General features: G+C 58.3%; 1 protein-coding gene across 2 annotated transcripts in view; it reads left to right on the forward strand.

The window, feature by feature from the left end:
• Positions 1–6803, forward strand: part of NFIC (nuclear factor I C) — a 175948-nt gene extending 169145 nt beyond the window's left edge. For both annotated transcript variants that reach the window (XM_075903269.1, XM_075903270.1), the window contains one exon: positions 1–6803. This exon is cut by the window's left edge and continues 5995 nt beyond it. The gene's annotated coding sequence lies outside the window, so the exon portion shown is untranslated.

Raw genomic sequence — 6803 nt, forward strand, 5'->3', positions numbered from 1 at the left:
ATTTTCTTTTTCTAAGTGTGTTGGGGTCGGCACGCTCGGGAACACTAGGATGGCATTGCGTGGGGCTGGGGCCGGGCTCAGCTATTCGGGTGTGCTCCAGGGCACACCCCTTGCGATGCTGCTACTGCCTAGCGTGCAGCCGTTGGAACTCCGTTGGCTTCAGTGGGGTTACTCCACTTTCACGCCGTTGTTGCTCTGTTCACAGTCTCTGGACTTACTCCAGTTTCACACCAGCATAACTGAGAGGATGAGTCTGCCCCCTCAGGCGTTCTGTCCGCCAGACACCGCCGGACTGGCAGAAGGGATTAGTGCCGGGACCTGCCTGGGTTTCGGAATTGGAAGCAAAGGAAATTGACCAGGGGATTGTGAATCAAAGGAAGCCCCAGCCTGGAGTGTTTGGCTGATTGGCTCTAGCGCACAGAAGGGAAGGATTGTCTTTGCAGTCATCCGCTCCCCACCCCCAGCCTCTGCCCTTGTCCAGGCCAAGCTAGGTGGCACCTCTCCTCCCGTGGCCACGGGCGTGGTTCCTTTTCCTCTGCGTGGACGGTTCCTCCCCTTGTCCATGTCTTCCAGCTGTTCATACAAAGTGCATCCTGTATGACAAAAAATATGCAATACCTGTCTTGTCTGTCTCGGTGGCCCCTGTAGCTGCGTGCGGCTCCCCGTGACTCACCCCCCCCCCCCCCCCGGGGCGCAGGGAGGGCTCGGCTGGGTTTGTGGCGTGGGGCCGGGGAGGTGAGATTTTGTGGGGTTTGCCTTTTCCTTGTCTTTGTTTTTTTAACTGACCAAAGTTAATGGGCACGGCAGCAGAGTCTCCCTGCAGCCACAGCAAGCCCCTGGCTGGGGCACACGTGTGTTCCAGTGGGAGTGGAATTCGCCATTGGTACTAGCGCCGTGTTTCCCTTGAGAAGGGCAAAACGTTGTGGGGCGGGGGCGGGGGGCTGGGATCCTGTAGTGCTGCTGTGATGCCAGGGCCAGGCCGGCACCCCCAGTTTGGCCCCTGGACCTCAGCATCCAGGGCCACTGGGGGATCATTTCTATCTTCCCGGTGATCGTACTGCTAAATCACATTGATTTCGCTCCTGGAGAGGAGACCCCATTGGCTGCCTGCTGTGCTGAGCTCCTGCCGTGCCTTTGGTGCTGGCCAGAGAAGCTCCTTGGGACCCGTTGCTATGGAAGGGCACAGCCAGGCTCTCAGGTGCCCCCGGTTTGTCACGGTCTGACGGGGGGGGGGGGCGTTTCGGAGGAGACTGGGGCCTGCACTGGGCTGAGCTGGCAGGGGCCTGGTGGGTTTAGGGGCTTGGACCAGGCAGCAGTGAGGAGAAGGGGAGAGCAAGAGGTCAGACTTGGGGACAGAGGGCATGTCACGTGGGGCGTGCTGAGCCCAAGGGCATGGCCCCTCCAGACTGCCGGTGCAGTGCCCACGCCTGGCCCCGGGCGCCTTGTGCATGACAGCGGGAAAGTCTCCCCCTCTGCGCGTCCCTGTGACGTGCCAGCCCTGGGTTCCTCGAGAACCTGCACCTTGTTCCCCCCCAGCCCAGACCCGAGAAGCCTTCCCCCGGGGTTCACGCCCGTGATGCTGCCACGTCCACCCCTGGGGGAGACTCACCAGGGCTGAGCCGGCGGGGGGCAGGCGAGAGAGCTGGACGTCACAGTCTGTCCCGGCCCAGTGTGGGCGCCGCAGCACCTCAGCCCGGTTTGCAAGGTGGGAAGAGGAAGAGTTAAAGTAACTTTTTCAGTAAACGTTATCTAGAAAATCCGTACAGCCAATGGCTCCTGTGACCCAGCTGGTGGGCTCGGTCCAGCCACAGCCCCCCCCCCACCCCCCCCGACCAGCCCACGTGTCATGACCCACAGCAGCAATATCCACATCAGGGTTGTTTTCAGCTTCTTCTCGTTCCGGGCCCTGCCAGCTGCCCCTCCCGTGGGGGAGCTCCGAGCTGTCTCAGCTGCCCCAGCCTCTGGCACAGGAGCAGATGCCCCGCCCCCCCGATGCACCCAGCCAGGCAGCCAAGTAGCAGGAGATTGGCTTGCAACTCATGAGATTTCATGATCAAATGGGGGCTCCTTTGCTCTGCCTCCTGGTGTTTGCGCCTCCTGCGTGTCTCCAGCTCTCCTCTTTGGCCCCCAGCCGCTGGGACCAGGGGGTGTGAAGGAAAACCAGGCGGGCCATTCAAGCGGCAGGCGTCGGCAGGGCTGGGTCTTAGCATAGGTCTCTGGCTGCCCACGTGCAGCCTGAGCCCTCGCGTGGGACGTGAGCGCTAGGGGCCTCGAGTGGCGTTGTGCTGGCCACTGCAGAGGGTGAACTCCATCCCAGCGGAGCAGCCTAGGGCACTCCGGCGATCACCGCGGCAATATGGCTTCCCCCTTCGTCCTCAGAGAGACGAGGCTTTGCTGGCCCTCCCCCCTCCCCACCGGTTCCACCTGTGCACGAGGGACCAGCCAGAGCCATGGACCGGGCTGTGTGTGAGGAAGAAAGAGTTTGGTGTCAAAAGTGCGAGAGGATGTGGACTGGGCAAGGGGCTGGGCAGAGCCAGGCGAGCACTAGGGAGCTCGGCGGGGGGTCGCTCTCCTCGCACGCGTATTTTTTATCATTGCGTTCTCCGTGCCATGGGCTGGAGAGGGAGGGATCTGAGGCGGGGGGGGCACACGCGTGGAAGTCCGGGGGGCCCTTTTTATGCAATGTGCAGTATTGTTTTCTGCAAGGACAATGCAACGCGGGTAGCTGTCGTTTATTTTAAAAGACAAAAAAAACTTAAAAAAAGAAAAGAAAAGCTGAGAAAAGGGTTTGAAAAACCGATTCAATTTCAAACAAAAACCACAAAAACAATCCCCTGAACCTAACTGCCGCCCGACGGGCGAGCGACTCCGCAGGCGCGGAACCTCACCACAATCCAACCCGTCAGTGCAAGAGCTACACACAGCGATTGGCTTTGTGTTCAGACCATGGGAAAGACGGGGCGAGGGCAGGGGGCGCTGGACGCTTCCTCGGTGGACGGGGCACAGCAGAGAGGGCGCATCCTGGCCAGGTTCGCCACCCAGCACTCTCCCCTGGCAGTCAGCCTCCACCCCGCCAGTGGCTCACGCAGGCAGAAGGGGCTGACAGGGCTCATGCAGAAATCCACAGGCACACAGCAGCCTATGCCTGTGGCAGGACTGGCGAAGCACGGCTCCTGTTTCTGTCCCCCGCAAAATACACCAGCTGTATTCTGGCAGCTCTGGAGCAGGTGAGATCTGTGGGCCCGAGCCCCAGAACTGCCTAGCTAGAGCACTTCCTTCTTGTTGGCTGCTTTCGAAGACGGTCACCCCCCTCCCCCGAAAGAAATGCACCTTAACAAACATCCCAGCCAATCCAGGAGGGTGCTTGGCGCAGGGCGCAAGGATCAGCTGGCTGGTTGGCTGCTTTCTCATCGGCCATAGCTGGGTAGGGGTCCACCGAGGAAAGGGAAGCTCACACCGCCCCCTCCTCCTCCCCGGGAAAATTTGCACTGTTCCACGCACCACACTTTTCTTTGCCGTTTAGTTACCCCACCCCAGGGGCCAGGGGGAGAGGCCCAGCTGGACTGTGAGGGGGAGAGGCAGGAAGGAGGGACAGGGATGGACTCTGAGATCAGAAGCCCAGAGACCAGGTGCCAGAGTTCAGACCCAGAGCCCCCAGGCCTGGCTGAAGCCAGAGATTTGGTTCAGGTTCTGGGGACTGTTTGGGGCTGAGGCTCCATTTCCTGGCTAGAGCCCAGCCGGGCGACCCTTCCCCCACTGCACCGGCCCCTAATGCCACTGGCCACGGTGGGGTTAGTCCTGATTTACCCCGGTGCACGCGAGGGCTGAATTCGCTCCATGGGCCTCCCACGCAGAACGGCTGGGCAGGCCCTGCCTCACTGCACCCAGCTGAGGTGGGCCCCTGGGGCCCCGCCTGACGGGAATAAGCAAATTCCATGCCAGGCTCCATCTCCATTGTCTTTTGTACCTCGGGGCTCAGTTTGGGTTGGTTTAGGGTTTGTTTGTTTGCTTGTTTTCCTCTGTGACTTTTTCACTCACAACAAGGCAAAGGCCTGAGCTGGCCACGGTCGATGCTGCGCATGGGATGCTGGGTTTGGGTCTTTCATCTTCCCCCCTTTCCTTGCTGTAGCGATGCAATCACATAGTTCAGCTGCTGAAATAGACACGTAGCCGTTCACAATGAGCTCTGAAAATGTCCTGGCCAGGCGAGGATCGCGGGAGGGGGATGCTGCCGGGCGGTGGCTGTTGCTGTCAAGCTAAGGTCTTGTGTCTCCGCACAAACTCCTGGAACGTGAAGCTTTCTAGAGTCTCTAGACAATCAGGTGGGGGAGCAGCCTGTGCAGCCTTCGCTGGCATGGAGGCCGGACGGGCACTGGGATGGACCCAGTCTAGACTTCTTCCAGGGGCTCTGAACAGCCCCGATCCCCAACTTCCCAAGACCTGGCCTTGGCTGAGGGAAATCGCCTTCCCTCCAGCCTCTGAGCCAGCCGGTCAACCTCCCCCAACCAGAACCAGTTCCCAGCCACCGGTGCCCTCCAGGCCCAGCCAGAAGAGGCACGGGGCTTGCTGAGTTTTTTCATGCACTACAGTCTCTCGAGGGTTCTTGATTTTTTTCATTGTTGTCGTCAGCGTCTTTAAAACAACCAACACAAAAAGTTCTCTTGACCTATAACTAGCAACCCATGTACATAAATCTCTCTCTATGGTGCTACAGGGCTGGATCTCAGAGCCTTGGGGGCAGGGGCGCAAGGTCAAACGTTTCTACAGCTCCCCCACCTGCTCCGCCCTGGAGAAGACGCTAATCCAGCTGTTCCCGCTTCCATGTTGGTTGTTTTGTGCAGGGACGGAGGCTGAGGGCTGAGCACAGGACCGGTGCATGCGAAACCCACGAGCAGACAATCCTTCGACACAGCCCCTGGGCCTCCGAGCAGGCACAGAACCACAGCACAAAAGAAAGTCTCTTTTGGAGTTGGAAATTGCTGCTTTTTGGCACTGCAGCTTGCTCACAGCTGGTAGGGTTTGGCCTGCGTTTATAGAGCGAAGACGTGAGTGGCTGCCACTTCCTTTCAAACGTGGCTGAAATATTGGGGGCCGGGAGGGGGCCGATCCACAGCAGATGAAAGGCCCCGATCCTGCTGCAGAGGGCATTGCAGCCCCGGTCTCGTTCCGCATGGCGCTGAATCGGGGCCGGGGTCTCACTGAAGTGACCCATGTGCACGCACGTGTGCCCAGATCTGTGCAAGTGCCGGCATTAAATCCCTCTGGCTCCACTGAGACCTAGCTGGAGCTGTGCCGAAGGAGGGATCTGCTCCCATCTCTCCCCCACCCTCACAACCCAGGGCAGGAGAAGACTTTACTAAAGTCCCTTCCCTGGGCAAACCCAGCCCTTTCGCTACTAACAGACTGGAATTTCTGCTGGGAACATCTGTGTTAGTGCAAGATCCTTCCCAGCCCTTTGCAGCTGGGGGGTTCGGCCAGGGTGGAAATCCCCCAAGGTTCTGCATGCTCCAGAGTCCTGCCTGTTCTGTTACTAACGACACACCGAGATAGTGTCTCACACACACACACAGAAGCAGCCAGCAGGAATCTGAAATACACCAATACCAAAAATTCTGACGAAGTAGTGCCTCTTACTTTACTGCTGGTTTGACTTTCTTTCTCCCCCCTGCCCAGGATTTTGGGGGGCGGCGGGCAGCTGGGGGCAGGGGGTTGCCTACACAACCATGTTGTATGTTTCCTACACAGCACTGCCTCTGTCCTAGGGAAAGCCCAGCTCCCTCCTTTGCCATGCTGCAAGACGGTGGGCGGGGTCAGTCGTGTAGCCACACCCACCCAGCAAGATCTTTCCCAGAGGGGGTGGGAGGTTTTTGTTGTTTTTTTTTTTTCATGAAGCCTTTAGAACGTGTCTGGAAAAGGCTCCAGAAAAAAGTCTAGGGCTTCTTTAGTGGGACAGTTGTGGAGGGGCAGGGGCCAGATGGGACTGACAATTTGGGTCAATGAATCTGGCTCCGGCCCCAAGGCACAGCTTGGTGATCATTTGAGGTGGCCAGGCTCCAAAGGCCTCCATCCCAAGCTGATCCCACCCCGCACTGGTTAGCCTGGCCCTGCAGGGACACCCCCCGCCCCCCGCCGTCAGGACAGGGCAGCATTTTGGGGGGGGGAACCCAGCACGCCCTTTCTTGCTGGGCTTTCTCCAGGCGGAGGCTGGTACGGCTGGCGCCAGGCAGCAGAGACTTCTCGGCGGTTCGCCGGGACCGAATGGAACGTTCTTTCTTTCCTTTGGTTTTGATTTCCTTCGGAAGCTATTTTGTTCCTTCCTTTTCGTTGCTATTGGGCAGACATTACAGTCATAGTTATTCTGTTTCTTGCTTCTTGCTTGCGGCACCACATTACACACACGTACCACGGCACCAGGGAAGGCCGAGCCGCGGGGTGTATATCGCATGGGCGGCTTCTTAGACAGTGCCTTGTCGGCAAAGCTCTCTGATCAACCTCCCCTCCCCGTCAGCCCCCGCTCTCCCCCGTGCATGTAGAGCCCGACCCCTCTCCTGCCCCACCCCCATGGCTGGATAGCTCCTTTGCTTGCTTCCCTGGTGCCTCACAATATTTGATTATAACATTTTATGCAGCCATTATTGTTTAGCAGCTGCTCCTGCCTACGTACAACTTACTGAAAGCGACTATGGGTTTTTCCCCCCTATGCAAAAAAACAAAACAAAACAAAAAAAAGTTTAAAAAAAAGAAAGAAAAGAAAAAAACGAGAAAAAATGTATAAAAATTAAACAAGCTATGCTTCAACTCTC

The sequence above is a fragment of the Pelodiscus sinensis genome, chromosome 19 (assembly GCF_049634645.1).
Source record: "Pelodiscus sinensis isolate JC-2024 chromosome 19, ASM4963464v1, whole genome shotgun sequence".
Taxonomy (NCBI): Eukaryota; Metazoa; Chordata; order Testudines; family Trionychidae; genus Pelodiscus; species Pelodiscus sinensis.